The 18348-nt window shown below is 42.2% G+C and overlaps 1 long non-coding RNA gene across 1 annotated transcript in view; it reads right to left on the minus strand.

Annotated features, from left to right (window-relative positions):
• Window positions 1-243: 243 nt before the first annotated feature.
• LOC117282803 overlaps window positions 244-18348 on the minus strand; it is a 245706-nt gene continuing 227601 nt past the window's right edge. Inside the window, exon 4 of the long non-coding RNA XR_004513684.1 lies at window positions 244-288. This is a non-coding gene — a long non-coding RNA (uncharacterized LOC117282803). The remainder of the gene's footprint in view (window positions 289-18348) is intronic.

An 18348-nucleotide genomic window follows, 5' to 3' on the forward strand; every position in this document is an offset into this window, starting at 1 on the left:
CTATTGTTGCGTGCTGTGTGTTCCGGGGATGTGTTTATGGACCTGTTGCTTAGCAATGGGTACACACGTCACAATACACTAGAATTATAATAACAAACCTTCCAAGAAGGGCCTACATAATTTGAAACATCGCCGATTACCGATACATACACGGATATAGTATAACATTTATAATGATTATACAAAAACAAAACTTTCACGGTTACAGCTACACCAAACAAAAAACAACAACAATTTATTTACTCACCAAGCCGGAGAGACTGGTTATCACAGACTACGCAAACTCACCTGTAACAAAAACATACAAGTGAAAAACTGATCTGACAATTCCGCTAGACGCACACCGGCCCAGCATACGGCACATCACGCAACTATACCTATAACGGGTGGTGAGATTAAGCAAATTTCGGTTTCGTTGCCGAACCGTCAAAAGAGAAAAATTATTAATTTCATGGTGTGACTAAGCGGCTCTTGTGAACATGATAATGAACTTTTTAGTTACAAAAAGGACAGAGAATTTCTTCAGAAGCTGAATGACTATTAGTTCTGAGGAAGGAACCTGCTCATTGGAGTTAGTTATGCAGTTACTGCATCAAGTATGGGAATTTTAAGACTGTTATTTTCACTAAAACAGGAAACATTTCAATATCTAAAGTAATATAACGCATTACACTACATCTGTTTACAGACTACAGATGCAGTATCATTCTCCAGGGGACATTTAAGTTTAATGTACAATGGCGGAGCACAAGTGCACAAATGCAGCTTAACAGTCTTGTTAAGCAGTTATGTATGTTCTAGAGCATGCACATATACGTCTACTTTAAGCAGAACGGACAGCAGTACATAGTTCTCAGTAACATATTTCACAGTTGACAAAATTTCTCCAGAAGAAATTAAAGTCGATTACGACTTTTACCTCCCAGTTCCAACGATTTAATACGCGCCCTTACATTCTTGTACGGTCCCAAGCTTTACTCTACGTTTCTGATACACAACAGAACGAAGAAAACGTATCTGGGGTGACTGGGTAATGCCACGGCGAATATTTCGATCTTTCGTAATGGTAAAAGTGAAGTCAAAATTATCACTGGGCTTTTTAATTAATTAAGCAAGACGCTAAGAAGACGCATGGGGGAGTGCAGCTATAGCTCCAATGTTCTTAACCTCGGCACTAGATCGAGGTGAGTAGTCAGCTTCACTCCCTTGTTGCTTTATGTATATGAGGCTGGGTGGGCCCGACAGCCGGTGTGGACGTTATGAAGAAGACAGAAACCCCTCATCCCTGCCGGGAATGGAAGGAAGCCTCCTCTCAGCCGCCCAGCCGGTAGGTGTTTTTTTTTATTGCTAGTGGGGTGGGACTAAGTCCCACCTATGGCCTATTGTACCAGCCCCAGATGATAGGTGAGGGTGACTGTGGAGCAACTGGTGGAATGATGATTGACAGGGGAAACCGAAGTACTCGGAGAAAACCTGCCGCCACTTTGTCCACCACAAATTCCACTTGATCAGACCCGGGATCAAACCCGGGCCGCCGCGGTGGGAAGCCAGTGACTAACCACTGATCTATGGTGCGGCCCTGCCAGTAGGTTAGTCGCTATACTGACTGAGCTATCCCGACTAACTACTATGAGTAATGTGACTGCTAAATGCACAGGGTACGGAAGTAAGACGAAAGCCTATATTACCGTTAATTTGGTCTATCTCGCGGTTTACACAGACCGAAGTCGAGAAGCAACAGAAAATGTGTCCCTTGCAAGCCTCAACGTCTTACGACGGCAGCCTGGAAGTCTCACCTGAAAATCTATTTACTTGCACTCTTCAACACAGACAAGCAGATAACTGGGCAACCGACTCTGTCTTGTTAAATTATAGTCAGTTCGCTAGCAGAGAAATCCCTTGCCTTTCTTGAACAGGAAGGAAGATTACCGTGTTCACAAGAGCCTGCTACAGGACCCCTCCTCAGAATAATCCAGTCCATACACCCTATTTCTTTAAGTTATATTTTAATATTATCCTCTAATCTAAGCCTGGGTCTACTATTTGGTATGTTTCAGGTTTTACGACTAAAATTTGCATTTCTTATCATGAACATGCATTTTTCTCTTTTCCACAGGGTCCAGACCGGACCGACCATGAGGCCCACGCAGCCTCCGTCCCAATGGGTACTGGGGGCTTTATTCCAGGAGCTAAAGCGGCCGGGTCGTGAAGCTGACTGCTAGCCTGTGTCTAGTGCCGAGATCAAGAATGATGGAACTATACCACCACTCCCGTGTACTTCCTCATGGAGTGGCGCTTAATTAAGCATACATGTATTTGCATACGAACTCGATATATTTCATTCTAATTTTTATCTCATTTAAATCGTTACAGCTAACCCTAGGATAGGAAAAAATCTACCAGGGCGGGATGCTACGCTCAAAATCGAGCATAGTCGGTACACATTATTAATGCCATAAGTGCAATACGTCATAATTTCAAGAAGGATCCCAGCATAGAGGGTTACCCCAATTACATTTACTAGAACCACAATTAAAGAGCGGTCACATGGAAGTCTAAACACTACCCATTAATCTAATTTAATATAAATTAATATGTACAATCTTAATTTAAATTTTGTGTAATTTTAAGTAGCAATCATCGACTCGAAAGACATCATATGACAATTTGTAATAGCAATATAGTATTTTAATGCCAATTAGTGTACAATTAGAATCCCAAATCTATACGCTACTGGCAGACCATAGAAACACATATGTAATATTCATTTTATTCTTAAGTTCTCAAATTAACATAGATAATAACATAAATATCAATGACGTAAGTGCATGTATTATTTTAATTAAGGACTGTGAATTATAAAACCTATTAATAATGTAAATATGGATCCATATTAATGTGTTAACATATTCAAAATCTCATCACTACTTGTTTCATTTATGCCTGAAGATGACCTAAAGAAAAATGAAACATGCAGCATTAACATCTGCGCCAATAAAAAGAGTTGTTACTGTAGTATCCGGTTCGTTTTAGTTTCAATATTTGTTGTGCTGTGTTCCATTTTACATTTTTCTTGAATGACACATAACAGGATGCATACAATGAAAGCGAAACGGATAACTTCACCTTTTTTACCCAAAACATGCTATTTATGTTACATGGTTCCCTCTTCTCATCCACCTTGAGATTTGGTGAAGTATTCTTATAAGAACCGAAAAAAAAGGCGAATATGAGTCATTATTAGCGAACATCTGCCATTTGCCTTCACATTTCTTTTGTTAAATCCGTTATGAATGTTGATAATTCTCAATTAAATTAAACTGACATATGTAAAGAGGTGAGCGAACTGTGATAGTCCTAGCATTTGATTTATGAATATAATAGTAAAAACTGCAGCTTGTTCAACTTTCCAAAAAAGCTTTTTTGTTGCTAATTGGATTTCACACTAAGCCGTATCAACTTAACTATCAACTGTCGAGCTTACATAAAATCGTGACCGAAACACAACGGAACCAGTCTACGGCATATTCTAAACCCGCCTCCCCTGATATACGCTCCTTTCATTTCTGATGTACGCCAAGAAAGTCAGAGGTTTCAAGCAATTATGGTGTACAAAAGATAAAAAAAAAACTGTGTTGCAAAATAAAATAATGGCATGTTTGCTTTCATAACGACGAGTTTCAACAAGTGGGTAATACAGATTAATTTTACACTCAATTAAAAACTTTCAAGAAAGCATATTTCTGGTTTTACTGAAGGCAGGAATATGATATACGTAGACCTAACAAATGATAGAGCCTGCCCTACATCCTACAAGTTTTTTTGACAAAGTTTCTATGTGTACTCCTTTCGTAATACGGTAGATACTGTAACAATAGTTCAAAATAGAGCTACGCATGCTCTCGCTTGTGTCCTTAGCGATATCAGAACCCTGATTACATCTCTGAAGCTCCTAACATTGTGCATGATGCAGACAGCGCGGCTACCGATATATTTATGATTTTCCAAGTGGGCTATTTCTTTACGCCCCAAATAGCTAGACCATATAGCGTTGAATGGCCTACTGTTCACAAGAGAATTATACCGACCGAGCGACCGCCGCTTGTCGGCGAAGTTACTTCCAACTTTTGCGGATAGAGGGTGTCACGTGGTCAGCACAACGGACCCCCACGGCCGTTAATCTCGGTTTTCTAGATAGGAGCCGCTACTTTTCCATTCATGTAGCTCCTCAGTTATCCTCACGCGGCTGAGTGGACCCCGTTACAGACCCAATACTTCTCAGAAAAACTGGTAGCGCCGAGAATCGAACCCGGACCTCTGGTTCTGTAGGCAAGAACTCTGACTACTAGACCACAGAGGCGGTCCGTCGAATGGAAGAATGACAGATATATTAAGAATTGGAACGGATTTGGAAGGGAGGTACTATCCCAACGTTTTCTTTGATTGGTGCGGAAAACAAAGAACCTTGGTCATGTTAGGCTGTCTTGGCCGAGGTTTGAACCAAGCACCTTCCGAATAAGTGCCTGAAGCGTTTTCGAAGCGGAAACTCCTTCGTTATGTTTAGCAAACTAATTTACATATATACGTTTCAACAATACTACTACGTCATTCGCTTAAAATCATTACGAATAAATTCTGGGAGCCGAGACGTCAGTCGGTATAGCGACATGCTAAGGACTGGATGGTCGTAGTTCGATTCTCAGCAGGGGACAGAGATTTTTCTCTACTCAACAGAGTCCAGATCGGCTCAGGACTCCACCCAGCCTTCTATCCAACGGATATTGGGGGTTCTTTCCCCGGAGGTAAAGCTGAAACTGACCACGCACCTGCATCTAGTGCCGAGATCAAGAACGATGGAGCTATATATCCACTCCCCCATACGCCTTTACGACGTAGTGTTTAATTACTTGGGCACAGGGACAAGAGGAGATTGAACTCGGGTAATGCTTGCTACCATTCAGTCCAGAAGCTTTTGTCTTCTCATTTGCTGTCTAAAAACATAAAAATTAGAATATACAAACATATAATTTTGCCTGTGGTTCTGTATGCGTGTGAAACTTGGTCTCTGGCATTAAGGGAGGAACACACACCGGGGTATTTTGGCCGAAGAGAGATGAAGTGACAGGAGGTTGGAGAAAATTGCATAATAAGGAGCTTCATAACGTGTACGCTTCGTAAAGTATAATTAGAATGATCAAGTCAAGGAGGATGAGATAGGCAGGGCATGTAGCATGGATGGGTGAAGAGAAATGTGTATAGAATATTGGTGGGAAAGCCAGAAAAAAGGAGACCACTAGGAATACCAATACGTAGGTGGTAGGATAGTATTAAAACTGATATTAGAGATAGGATGGGGTGGTATGGACTGGATTTATCTGGCTCAGGATGGGAACCAATGGAGGGCTGTTGTGGACACGGCAATGAACCTTCGGGTACCATAAAATGTTGTAAAGTTTTTGAATAGCTGCGAGACTGGTGGCTTCTCATGAAGAGCTGAGCTCCACGGAGTTGGTTATGCACAGGGACAACTTTACCTTCCTACCTTGCAAATAAACTGTAGTTTCATATGAAGCTTGATGCTGCAGGGAAATGCACAGTTACGGCCTGTACATGAAAGAAAAAACAGAACGTTCTTCGTTGGATATGAAATTCTCACAATGCCGCGTAGTCTGTTTCGGAAGAACATATTGCCTCCGTCTTCAGGGTAGAATAAGCAGAGCGTGAAAACGGTTTGGTGCTCGACTAATTCTTCGACCATGAATATGTAGGCGATATATTCTCCCGAAACGTCTGCCGACTTTCAACGGACAACACAGTGTTATATCCCTTCAGAACGCTGCTCGTTCCTACAGCCAGAACCCTCATTCTGAGAATTCTGCTACAGCTTTTGACGCTCTGTTATTCGGAACTGAAAACTTAATGAATTGAGTTTCAAAGCATTCAGAAACATGAGCTGACGAAATAGGATAGAGTTATGCACTCCTGAGCAATAAACATGGCTGCTAATAATTCTCTATCGGAACTGGAGACTAAACTTAATTGCAGACGAAAACTTTGAAACTTACTTACAGTTAGCCTGTTGTGACTGGGTCATCACACTCGAAACGGTTCATCGAAGTAGTTTCTTGTTCATGTCAACTCTCAACAAATTCAACTGTTCTCACTGCAACGCCCTAAAATCGAGCCTCCACAATAGACACGACAACTAAGGTGTTCACGTCTTGTTACTTAAAATCAGTGCTGAAGCCAACGTTAAATTCTGTTATACTTCTATACTATACTACACAATACTACAGCAGTTTCAATAGAAAGGTACAAATGCATAATCCACATTTTTTTAATTCAATCTTGTACAATGTGATCATACGTTGTATTGAAGTGCCTTCTGAACACCAACACATTAAGTTGCTTAAGACTATTTAACAACGATGTATCAACTACAGATGAGAAATGGACGCAGTATTTAGTTGGAAGATACCACTTGAAAGGCTAAGGAGTGGTCTGAAGAATTATATTGTCAAGTAATATGTGTGACTATAGACGGGGTTTGCATTGGTGAATAGATATATTAACCACTTTCAGGTCTAACTACAAATAACTACAACACTATTGCTATTTACACACTTTACAGTTCACTAGAGCATACAGTCCTCAGTTTGTTATTAGACTTTTCCTGGTAGCGGCTCAAATAATGGTTACTCCTCTGCCTTCTGGCTAAAGTGCTCTCTTCACAGACTCCCGTACATAACTAAGCTTTAAACTTGTCCTTTGCTTATGATATCTCGGCATGGACCACATAGAAAACACAGCACTTCTATTGTTGCGTTCGCGTCTGTTGCTGCAGGAATGTGTTTACCGAGCCGTTATCCGTCTCTCTCGCGGTCGTTGTGTATCAACGGCTCCTCGCCCTACAATATTAAAATTTATCTTCAAGAACTAAGATATGAGGGCCCGGACTGGATTCAGCTGACTCACCGTCTTCATTCTGGGACGTTTATTAGTACCGGTAATCCACCACAGTATAAGTCGGCGGTACCGGCCGGTCAGGGACATCAGACTTCTTCTTTCCCCACCTGTAAATCTGGCTCATGTGGGTGACCCCACCGGAAGGAACAGCCCATACGTTCTGTATCCTTTTCAACAATAATCAACAATCCAAGGCTTATGTATGACAAGAATTTTATACCATTACAACGCAAAGATTCGCTACATGGACTGTATTCATTTAAGTCACAAAGCGCTTTATGAAGCTTTCGAAAATCAGCCTCTGCCCCCCCCCACCCTAAAACAAAACTATATTTTATCGACTCTTTATAGTATCGCTACTGAAAACGTTGTTAAATAACCCATGGGGAAAACATGCAACATAGAAAGACAGTGGCGTGTGACAGGTTAATGAGACATATGAGATTCGCGAGCAGTAGGAGAATGCTCGACACACTGTTTCGCACTTGAAAGTGTTAAAATATTATATTCATTCGCACAAACTTTCTAGCTGACAATTCAGTTACAGACTGGAATGCATAAAGGAAAAAGTGAATGGGTTAGCTTTAGTTCCCTAACTGTAAAAATAAAAGCATATACCTCGTAATTCGCCAATCATCTGATGACGGAAGATTTTAGATATTCGAAATCTCTGTTAGGGGTAAAGAGAGAGACATAGTTTCTTTGTGAAAGGGGAAAAAGTACTGAGGAATTAAATGGGGGGGGGAATAGCACCTTGTCCAGGAAGACGGAGGAAGTGACATGATGCGAACACTCAAAAGATTAGGATATCTGTCAGATGTTACCGGCATAAATGTATACGCATATTTCTTGTTTCTGTGTTCTGATAGTAAACATATTTAACATAACAAAAAAACTCCGTAGCCTGTAGCCCGTAAGCGAACCTTACCGACCGAGCGACCGCCGCTTGTCGGCGAAGTTGGTGCAAACATTTGCGGATAGAGGGCGTCACGTGGTCGGCGCAACGGATCACTACGGCTGTAAATCTCGGTTTTCTAGACCGGAGCCGCTATTTCCTTGAAATAGCTCTTCAATTATCCTCACGAGGATGAGTGGGCCCCGTTCCAGACCCACTACTTCCCAGAAAATCTGGTAGAGCCGGGAACTCTGGATCTGTAGCCAGGAACCACTAGACCATAGAGGCGGTTATTTAACAGAACGAATTTCCCTAAATGAACTGGAGTCTGATAATAATATAACGGATAATACACTGCTGTAATTATGTACGCATACATATAGAGTGTTCATCGCTCTCACTTCTCTTGACTCCTTCACTGCTCGTCAGTACGGAACTAGGACACAATCCGGCGGGCCGGCCGGACGGCATCTCTTTCGTTCATACGGACAGCTGCTTGCGGTGATGACACGCCTGTGGTGCATTAGGTGCACAAAATTAACGCATATAAATTTAACGTAATGTTTTCCCGGTGCCGAAAACAATGGCCGCGCAGTCTATGGTATGCCGCACACCGGTATGCGTCAAGATATGCAACAGTCAAGACACGATGTCTGCGACATGACGCAAATAAAGTCATGACGTCAGCATCATGACTCAGACTGGTGTGCGGCGGTTTTCATAATCTCATTCATTTCATCTGTGCTCATTTCTTTGCGTTATGTCGCAGATATAGTGTTTTGACTGTTACATGTCTTGACGCATGCCAGTGTGCGGCCTACCTAAGACATGAACTGTCTTCGCCCGCTAAACACTGGGATCATGGTTTCGAATAACACTCAAGGCATGGATGCCTGTGTGCGTTTATTCTGTTTGTGTTGTTCTGTGTGTAGATAAAGGCTATCCGACGGGCTGATCCCCCGTCCAAGGTCCAACAAAGACTGTAGTCATAGATTTATCTATCTAACTGTCCCTGTGCTTCATTATTTAAACATTATGTCAACAAATACGAAGGGGTGGGGGCACAGCTCCACCATTCTTAACCTCGGCACTAGAAGCAGGTGAGTGGCCAGCTTCGCCCCCGGGGAAAGAACCCACGGTACCCACTGGATAGGAGGCTGGGTGGGCCACACAGCGAGTTTGGACGTTATGGAGAAGAGAAATTAACGCATATATGGAAGACAGTAACCGGCTGTCCGCAAGCTTCATCACCGAACACACTGAATGGATCTCGCTTAAATTTGTTACGCTAACCGGGGGGGGGCATTTACAATAAAATTGCAAGCTGAATTCAAGCTTGCTTTGTATCGACATAACACAACTCTTTCAGTAAGGTTCTTAAAGCCTAAATAGAAACATATAAATTTAAACCGATATATACAGTATGTTAGGCATTTTCCATCGTCTTGCTTTTTTGTAAACATATCGTTTAGGAAATTGGATCTGTTTCCGCCATCATAAGAATATGAACTCTGCTGGGGCGAATAGATACAGTAAATCAATCCCAAGACGTGGTTTAACCAAAAACCAGAACATATACAATGCCTAACATATATGTAACACACATTCGGCCCAAAGGTTTTTAGACGTACAGGGTGATTCTAAATTATTGTCGGTGTTACCGTGGCCTATAATATTCAAACTTTACACAAACAAAACAAAACTGCTTATGTGCCATAAAAGGAGCATCTTGAAGTTGTTTAGCATTATTCAGTACTGATTCTACAGGTAACAAAACTTTTGGGTTATATTTTCATATTCCGTAATCAGTTTATTTTGTTATTTCTGGTTTGATATGTCACGGAAACCCCGAAAATAATTTAGAACCACCTTATGTTGAATTATTTATTCGAAAACAACAGGTTGTAAATGTTTAATAAGACAGAAAATAAATTTTCCTTATGTGCGGCGACCCTATTGTGCTATTACGTTCGTAACGGTAGACTGTTGTGTGCAAAAAATGAACAAGATATGCGGACTGGCGAAGAATACCCTTGGAAGAGCGTAACCTGGATACCACTCTACGGCCATAAATACGGCCAGAAGACACGACTCCATTCGTCTTGAACTCACGAACAGAAATCGCTCTTGGCGTACAGTAATTTGCAAATAAACTCTACTGAATTTTGCCAAACCTTAAGGCAAACGTAGGCCTACTAGTTTCGTTACCATACTTCCTCCCTTGTGCCTACCCCTCTCAGATCCGCCACTGTGCGGTAACCCGCTGCGAAGTGTTGCTGGCAAAATCTCGTTGCGCTGCGAGCCGGCAACGTTGCGAAACGCGTCGCCTGCGGTGAGTGCGACAACCAACTATTCCACTTATTATGCAATTTGGAATAATGCCATTATTCAAATTAGAATAAATCTGTATTCCCTAACAAAACAACATACGCACACATCATTGTCGACATAAAATTATCAGCACATCAACACTGGAAAGAAAAGCTTGTAGATTCAAAATTCAATATACAAAACCGTGATGTGGTGTAAAATTTCTACGTACAAATTGGGAATTTGGATACAGTAATTAATTTAAAAAGTCAGTTCCCTTTTATTTTATCATAGCTCATTAAGTATAGCGACGGGTGACGGGCTGGGCGTCCGAGAAGTAGGGAATCGATTTCCAGCAGAAAATAAACTCTTCGTCAAAGAGCCCAGACCTGCTATAGGGACATCCCCCTCCTACACAATGGATACTGGCGGGGGTCCATTCCTACTAGGCAAAACGGCAAGTGCTCGAAGGTGAGTACGCACCTCCATCAAATGTCGACGTTAAGAATGCGTGGAATTACACCACCCTCCCTCGTACGCCGTCACTGCTCGGTGCTTAAACCATTAAGCACAGGAATAACGTTATAACTTTATCCTCGTAAAAATGTAAAGTTACCCCTGTGCTTAATAGTTAAGCACTATGCCGTGAAGCATATGGGGGAGTGGAGGTATAGCAGCACCATTCTTGACCTCGGTAATAAATGGAAGTGGTCAGTTTCACCCCCGGATACCCATTTATCAAGAGGCTGGGTGGGCCCCAGAGCCGGTCTGAACGCTGTGGAGTAGAGAAAATATTTTGCCCCTGCTGGGAATTGAACCCCATACCTCCAGCCCGTAGCCCTTCGCAATGCCGACTGAGTCATCCCAGCTCATCTTAATCCTTGCTAACTGGTGTAATTATCGAACCACATTTGCCGCGTACCGGTATTGCTTTGATATTCGGTTCGATTCCGGGACAACTGCTTTACAACGGACACTAATGGAATTCTCCATTGCCACGGCAAAGCGTTGTTTACAAGCATTATCATATCTCAGTCGACACTAAATGACTACAGTGATTCATACAGCCTTGTCAAACAGCAACGTAAACACATATTAAGATGATATTTATTATGTTGGAAACTCTATAATACAATATTTAAATATCAAATCAGATTCTTAGGCGATGCAGTTCTGGAAACTAAGCAGTATAATTCTCCTCGCGAGCTAATCATGTAAAGAGAGTACCACAAGTTTCACAGGTACGCAGATCTGTAGACCTAACACAGTCAGTGCGCAAGTGACTTAAGTTACGAGGGGAAATCACGACATTACTGTCCACCATGAGGAGCAATTTGGTAGCAATTTCCTGGAGAATTCATCAGCATTAATGGACAAACTATTAGTGCGGGTATATTAAAGAGGAAGAAAAAAGGAAAAAAATAACAAAAAAGCGGAGTTAGTCCGTACCATTACGATGCGGATTTAAGCTACAGAACGCAGTACGTTCCACCACAACTGAATCTTACAAGCGTCTCATAAGGAGCCCCATTATGACAGGGCAAGTATACTTTTATCACCGAGTATAGTTTGAACAAGGCCGCGCCATAGCTCAAGAGGTTAGTCGATGGCTTCCCACCGCGGAGGCCCAAGTGGGATTTGTGGTGGACAAAGTGGCGCTGGGGCAGGTTTTCTCCGAATACTTCGGTTTCTCCTGCCAATCTTCATTCCACCAACTGCTCCACAGTCATCCTCACCTATCATCTGGGGCTGGTACAATAGGCCAGAAGTGGCCGCAGTACAAGGGACTTAGTCCCACCCCACTAGTAATAAAAAAACCATTCAAATGCGACATACTCTATGCAGCTATATGGATAGTGCAATGCGAAAGTTTCATAGTTAAGACATTTTTAATCCAGGAACATGTATGACATTGCTTTATCTACATGCCTAATTCTATGTTACGAATTGGTAACTATGGATTAAGTCTCCAGCAATAATCAAAATGGGTAATAGTAGGCTATAGTAAAGCAAACGTTTTTCGCAACAACTGATAATGTAAATAAGAAACAGCAAAATACTTCGCTGGGACGATTGCTTACATCACACACCGAAAAAAATCCCTCGAGCTTTTTCCACAAGAAGTGCAAGGTGAGCAAATGTATGTAGTTATTCCGTAACTATATTAAATTATGGCTGGAAACAGAACATACCATGCACTACATCCACCCCCACCCCAGGTAAAGGTAAAAAGGTAAAGTCCCTGTGATCAACAAATTTAAGCAGTACGCCATGAAGGAGTAGGTGGAAGTGGATGTATAGATCCACATTTTCTTGATATCGGCACTAGTTGGAGGTGAGTGGTCAGCTTCACGCCCCTGCCACTTTATCTCCGGGGAAAGAGCCCCCAGTACCCATGGATAGGAGGTTGGGTGGACCCCAGAGCCGGTTAGGACGACATGGAGAACAGAAAATTCGTGACCCTAATGGGACTCGAACTACAACTCCTTGGTCGTCCAGCCCGTAGTGTAGTCACTATACAGACTGAGCTATCCTGCCGCCTTAAGAACGTCTTATATTTCGAGCAGAAACATTATTCAAATTCTGAGTATGTCCAGCGGACAATACCGAAAATGAAACTGAGTTTCTGTATACAAGTAGCAGAAAGGCGTCCCTTCCACAAATCGGGTTAGTAACTTTAGAATGAGTAACAGTGACGCGAAGGGGGTGAGTGGACAGACAAGGACACAGCAAGTTCGGAAACACCTTGGAATAAAGAAGAAAGATTTATTAGGAAGTTTTTATTTTTTAAACCTCGAGACACTTATTTTATCGCTGTGGCCCTCATAAAATAAAATTTTACGTTCGGAAATTCTACCTATGTAATCTTAAAAACGACAATATAACACGATGAAACTACAAGCATAGATACCGTCCCAAATATACAGGGTGATCCATACACGTACGAGTCTGGCTCGAGAGTACGACTCGGCTCGGGTTCCAATGAGCCAAACTCGTCCCTGTGTGGGTCGCAAAGTTGGGAGTCAGATCATGCGTTTGTGGTGAAATTAATCCGAGCCCGGCTTCCGAGTCAAGCTCGCCGAGCCGGACTTGCGAGCCAGACTCGTATGTGTATGGGCCCCTTAAGCATCTCACTGCGTGTTCTGCCATTTTAGCAACAGAAAATGGCGAAATAAATGCAGAAATATAGCTCCACTCTTGTGTTTCCATGAAAGAAAACCATCGAGAGCAGATTGGAGACCGTATCTATGTGCTGGATGAACTCACATTCAAGATATTCACTATACCCGTAACACATGGTAAGCGCAAAGTTATCTCTGCACTTAATTATGTAATTAAGCACTATGGCATGGAGGTACAGCTTCACCGTTCTTGGTCTCGGCACTAAGTGAAGGTGAGCGGATAGCTTCACGCCCTTCCCGCTTTACCCCCCATGAAACAGCTCCCGGTACATATTGTTAGGAGGCTGGGTGGACTCAAAAGATAATCTGGACGCCATGGAGAAGAGAAAAATTTCCTGAAAATGAAGAGAATCGAACCCGTCCAGGCCGCTGTCTCTCAAGCAGGCATTTAAACTTATGTCACGAAGGCATTTACGCGAGTGGAAGTATAGCACCAACATTCTTGATCTCAGGTGGATTGATCAGCATCACGCCTCTACCGCTTTAACCCTGAGGAAAGAGGCCCCAAGTATTCACGGGATAAGCGGCTGGGTGGGTCCAAGTGCTGGTCAGGACGCTACTAAGAGGAGACGAATCTCTTGCTCCTGCCAAGAACCGAATCCCGGTCGTCCAGCTCGTATATGTGGGCGTGGCACAAGCAGTTTACAAAGTACGGTTGTCTGTATAAATGCAAAAATTCGGGATTACCGGCTGTTACTAGAGAGACAACTGACAGGCCACAAGCGTCACTTGTAGCAGTGAATTTCCACAAGACGAGCTAGACCGAAACATCAACTTGTGATGAGTGTTCGTAAGATGTGCGCAGGCGTCTGCAAGTGAGAAGATAAGTTCACACTTTTACAGTAACTTAAAAGTGGGAGACAGAGCAGTAGAGGTGGATCTGATGTATGGCCCCACAGATCTCCGGGCTTAATTCCACTGAATTCTTTCGCTGAGAGGAGCACTGTGTTAAGAAGTCCATCTGAACCCCGTCAATGCTTTAATATATGGATGTTTACCTTGTTTTGGCGCTACAGCCCCAGTTTGGGCCTTGGCCGACCTCCATGAAACTCTCCGTTTCACTTCGGTTTAGACATTCAGTAGGACTATTTGGGCGGGTGATCTGCTCGTCGCAAGGCCTCTACCTGTACACAAGCACAGAAAAACGCACACACACACACACATAAACACTAAACATCCATGTTCTAAGGGGGATTCGAACCCACGATACCGGCTTCCGAGCGAGCAAAGACAGTGCATGCCTTAGCTCGGCAACCGTGACCGGCGTAATATATGGACGAATAGAAGTAATAATTCGAGATGTACCCAAATTCGTTCTGTTTCAAATGGTGAGCAATAGATGACTGAAAATTATTGTCGCTTTGTTGTGTGTAGGGAAAATAACCGTTCTTATATGAACATTTAATACTGTCCTTTATTTCTAAATTCATTAATTGCTGTTAGCTTTGAGTTTATTCAAATATAATTTCCGAAGTGTAAAGATATTTTATAAGCGCCCTGTACTTATCGAATTTTGTTGCGTGTTCATATAATTTGAATATACGTGTACAGCGAGGAAAAACGACACACATTAAGATTTACAACGAGAACTCAATTCGTTTTACATTACAAAGAGCAGTTCTAAAACGGACTACCAAATGTTAGCTGTAAGTCTTATTTGAACAGACAGGTTGTAAACCTTGGAGCGAACCTCAGAGTACTCTGACTGCAATGTCTGAACTGTTCAGAGTATTGCTGAGCTATAGACAGCCGCTTCCTGAATAACACAATAGCTCATAAATCAAAATTAATTAGCATCTTATCAACATTCAGTTTCGGGTCAAATATTCAATATTCATCTGCAACTGAATATGGGTAGCGATTAATAAAGGAAGTGTGACCCACATTATTAACATTGTTTTTGTCGTATATATATTAGGTCACCGTTTCTCAATTACGGAGCCCGTGAGTTGAGTAAATTCTATTCAATACCTTATCAAGTTAATGTCACTAGAGCCAGGAATATTGCTCTTGTAATAAATTTCTACATACTTAATAAAGATTTTTACAATTTATCTCTTATTTGTAAAAATTTAAGTCTTAAATGTTACTTTTTAAAAGTAAACAGAAAGTAAGCACACAGCTATGTAGCATCGTAATTAAAAAAATACAGAAATTTTAAATGCTTGCATTAAACACGCGTCCACAAACTGCTATATGAGAAATTAGCTGTAGAACATCGCTCACCCATATGACGTAGCATTCCCGTTTTCTGTATGCTCGCATGTACAGAGAACATGTTTATTCCGTTGTTAAAAGCAGCGAGTAACATATATCAATATTACATTTTCGTAATAATCAGTTGCATGCACATTAACATTAACTGTAATTGGAAGAATTATTTTAGAACTTTCACGTGAGTGAACAATTTTATTTGGGGTTCACCCCCCCAAAAAATTAGTAAATAAGGGTCACATTTTCGTTTTATTTCAGCCACAAAGAAGTAAGTGCAGTTCCTCTGTATGCTTCGAGTGGGATTCGAATTCACGATTCCAGTGTTTGAGAGGGCGAAGAAAGATGATACCTCAGACTGCGGGGCCGCTGTGTTCGGCCCGAGTTCCTCTCATTAGGCTTTAAACATGTACTAATGATATTCAACAATAACCACAGTTTAACACAGGTTTTGCCATTTTAATGCATATCTCATAAATGAGATATTGGCACAATCGCCGACTTAGGTTGTACGCTGATAGCACAGAAATCAGCCGATCGTATTCAGCGTTGCTCAACAACTGAACCTGCACGTACCACGGACAGAAAACAAAAACAACAATAGGGATACTCGATTAGAGGCCAGAACATCCACGGTTTGCAAAGCGCCAAATGCAAATCCATTCCCACGTTCCACTGATCACTAAATGGACAGTCGCATCAGGTTCTGAGATACAGTAGTGAGCGAACAAACGGTAGTCTCTACGATATTTTATTGTTTGATTTCACCTAACAATTCTCGTGAAAAGCTATGAACAAACTTGCATGAAGTATGCACGAGTTGAGGTTCCCATAGCGGTGGTTGTGGAAGGTTTTGTCTTCTGGGATATAACGTCTTGTAGCCCTTGACAACCGATGTTTTGGAGGAATATATTCCTACTATCTTCAGGGACGAAAAATAAGCCAATCAGAGCTTCATACTTGCTTCATCGTGGTTTCGTGCTTGGCTTAATCTTCGAAAATGAATATGGAGGCGAAATATTACTCCGAAAGGTCGATTAAACTTCAACGGTCTGTACGGCTTTATATGCAGGAAGACAGAACTCTTGCATAACACATATCACCGAAATTTATACATTAGGTGTTACAAAATTTTCAGAATTTTAGGGGGTTTAAAGAGATGTTCGGCCGCGCCATAGCTCATGCGGTTAGTAGCTGGCTTCCCATCGCGGGGGCCCGGGTTCGATCCTGGGTCTGGTCAAGTGGGATTTGTGGTGGAGAAAGTGGCGCTGGAGCAGGTTCTCTCCGAGTACTTCGGTTTCCCCTGCCAATCTTCATTCCATCAATTGCTCCACAGTCACCCTCACCTATCATCTGGGGCTGGTACAATAGGCCAGAAGTGGCCTAGTACAAGGGACTTAGTACCACCCCACTAGCAATAAAAAGAAATGATGTTCCCTTGTGGGATAAACTGAAGTTTATCGACTGTTTCGATTTATTCATACCATGCAATCACACAATTCAGTCACGCTAAAACCGAACATTTAAGAAAATTTTCATTTTTCAGATGACGGGTTCTCGCGGTAGTTAATTAGGCACTGTCAAATAAATATGGCACGTATTTAAACACAGCTTCTGTCGGTTGGAGGCACGCGGTAGCGTAGTTGGTTGAGGCACTATGCTACAAGTCGGAAGGTTGCGGGTTCAAGACCCGATGAGGCGAATGGTTTTTTCCAATTGACCCAATCCTTCCAGCCGCACTATGGCCCTGGGATCGACTCAGCCTCTAACAGAAATGAGTACCAGGAATATTCCTGGGGGTAAAGAGCGGCCGGCGCCTAGGACTGACAACCATGCCGCCATCTATGAGCCGACTGTCTAGAAAATGTGGGACCCTCAACATCTTACAACCCTACGGGCCTTCACGGCCTGTTACAGGGATACTTTTATTTTACTTTTACTATACTTCTATCGGTTTCCAAAACATACACAACCATATATGTTTGACTTTCCTCATCATACTTATTTTAATTATACGTGTATGAATGTTGGCAAAGCAACAAATGCAAGTAAAGTGAGGGGGGGGGAGGGAAACTTCGCCTTTAACAACGATTACACTGAACAACAGTCATAAAAGTAATCGAACTGTAAACCAATCTATCCAGCCGGTTCAGCGTATTTTATTACCCTTACGAATGCCTGATAGGAGTCGGGATAGTGCAGTCAGTATAGCGACGACCGAGGGGTCGAGTCCCGGTGGGTTCAAGAATTTTCTCTTCTCCACGTCGTCCACCCATCCTCCAATCGAATGGGTGCTGGAAGTGAAGCTGATCACTCGCATGCAACTAATGCCGAGGTCAAGAAAATGTGGATCTATACATCCACTTCCCCATACGCCTTAATGTTATAGTGCTTAATTAGTTAAGTACAGGGAAAACTTTACCTTTAGGAGTGCCTGACTCTCCCGAAGACGTTACCTGCGCCTCGTCAGGTACGCCGTTGATTGGGATTGTCATTTCCGGAAAGTAATTACAATTTTATATTATGACTTCCAATTCAGAAGACGATGATTGCCATATAAAATGTACTATGAGACAGGCACTAACGAGGAATACTGCAGATTATGGAATCTGTTACATAGTAGAGGTAAAACGTTTGTGGATTGGCAAACACATACTATATCACAAGATGGTGTAGCAGATTTTCGTCTCATTACATTCTTATATGTATGAGGGACTATACACCGGTCTTGGATTGATGACCTGATTTATTGGACTCTTTGATACAGCGCGTGAATATACTGTG

The sequence above is a fragment of the Cryptotermes secundus genome, unplaced genomic scaffold (assembly GCF_002891405.2).
Source record: "Cryptotermes secundus unplaced genomic scaffold, Csec_1.0 scaffold248, whole genome shotgun sequence".
In the NCBI taxonomy this organism is placed as follows: domain Eukaryota; kingdom Metazoa; phylum Arthropoda; class Insecta; order Blattodea; family Kalotermitidae; genus Cryptotermes; species Cryptotermes secundus.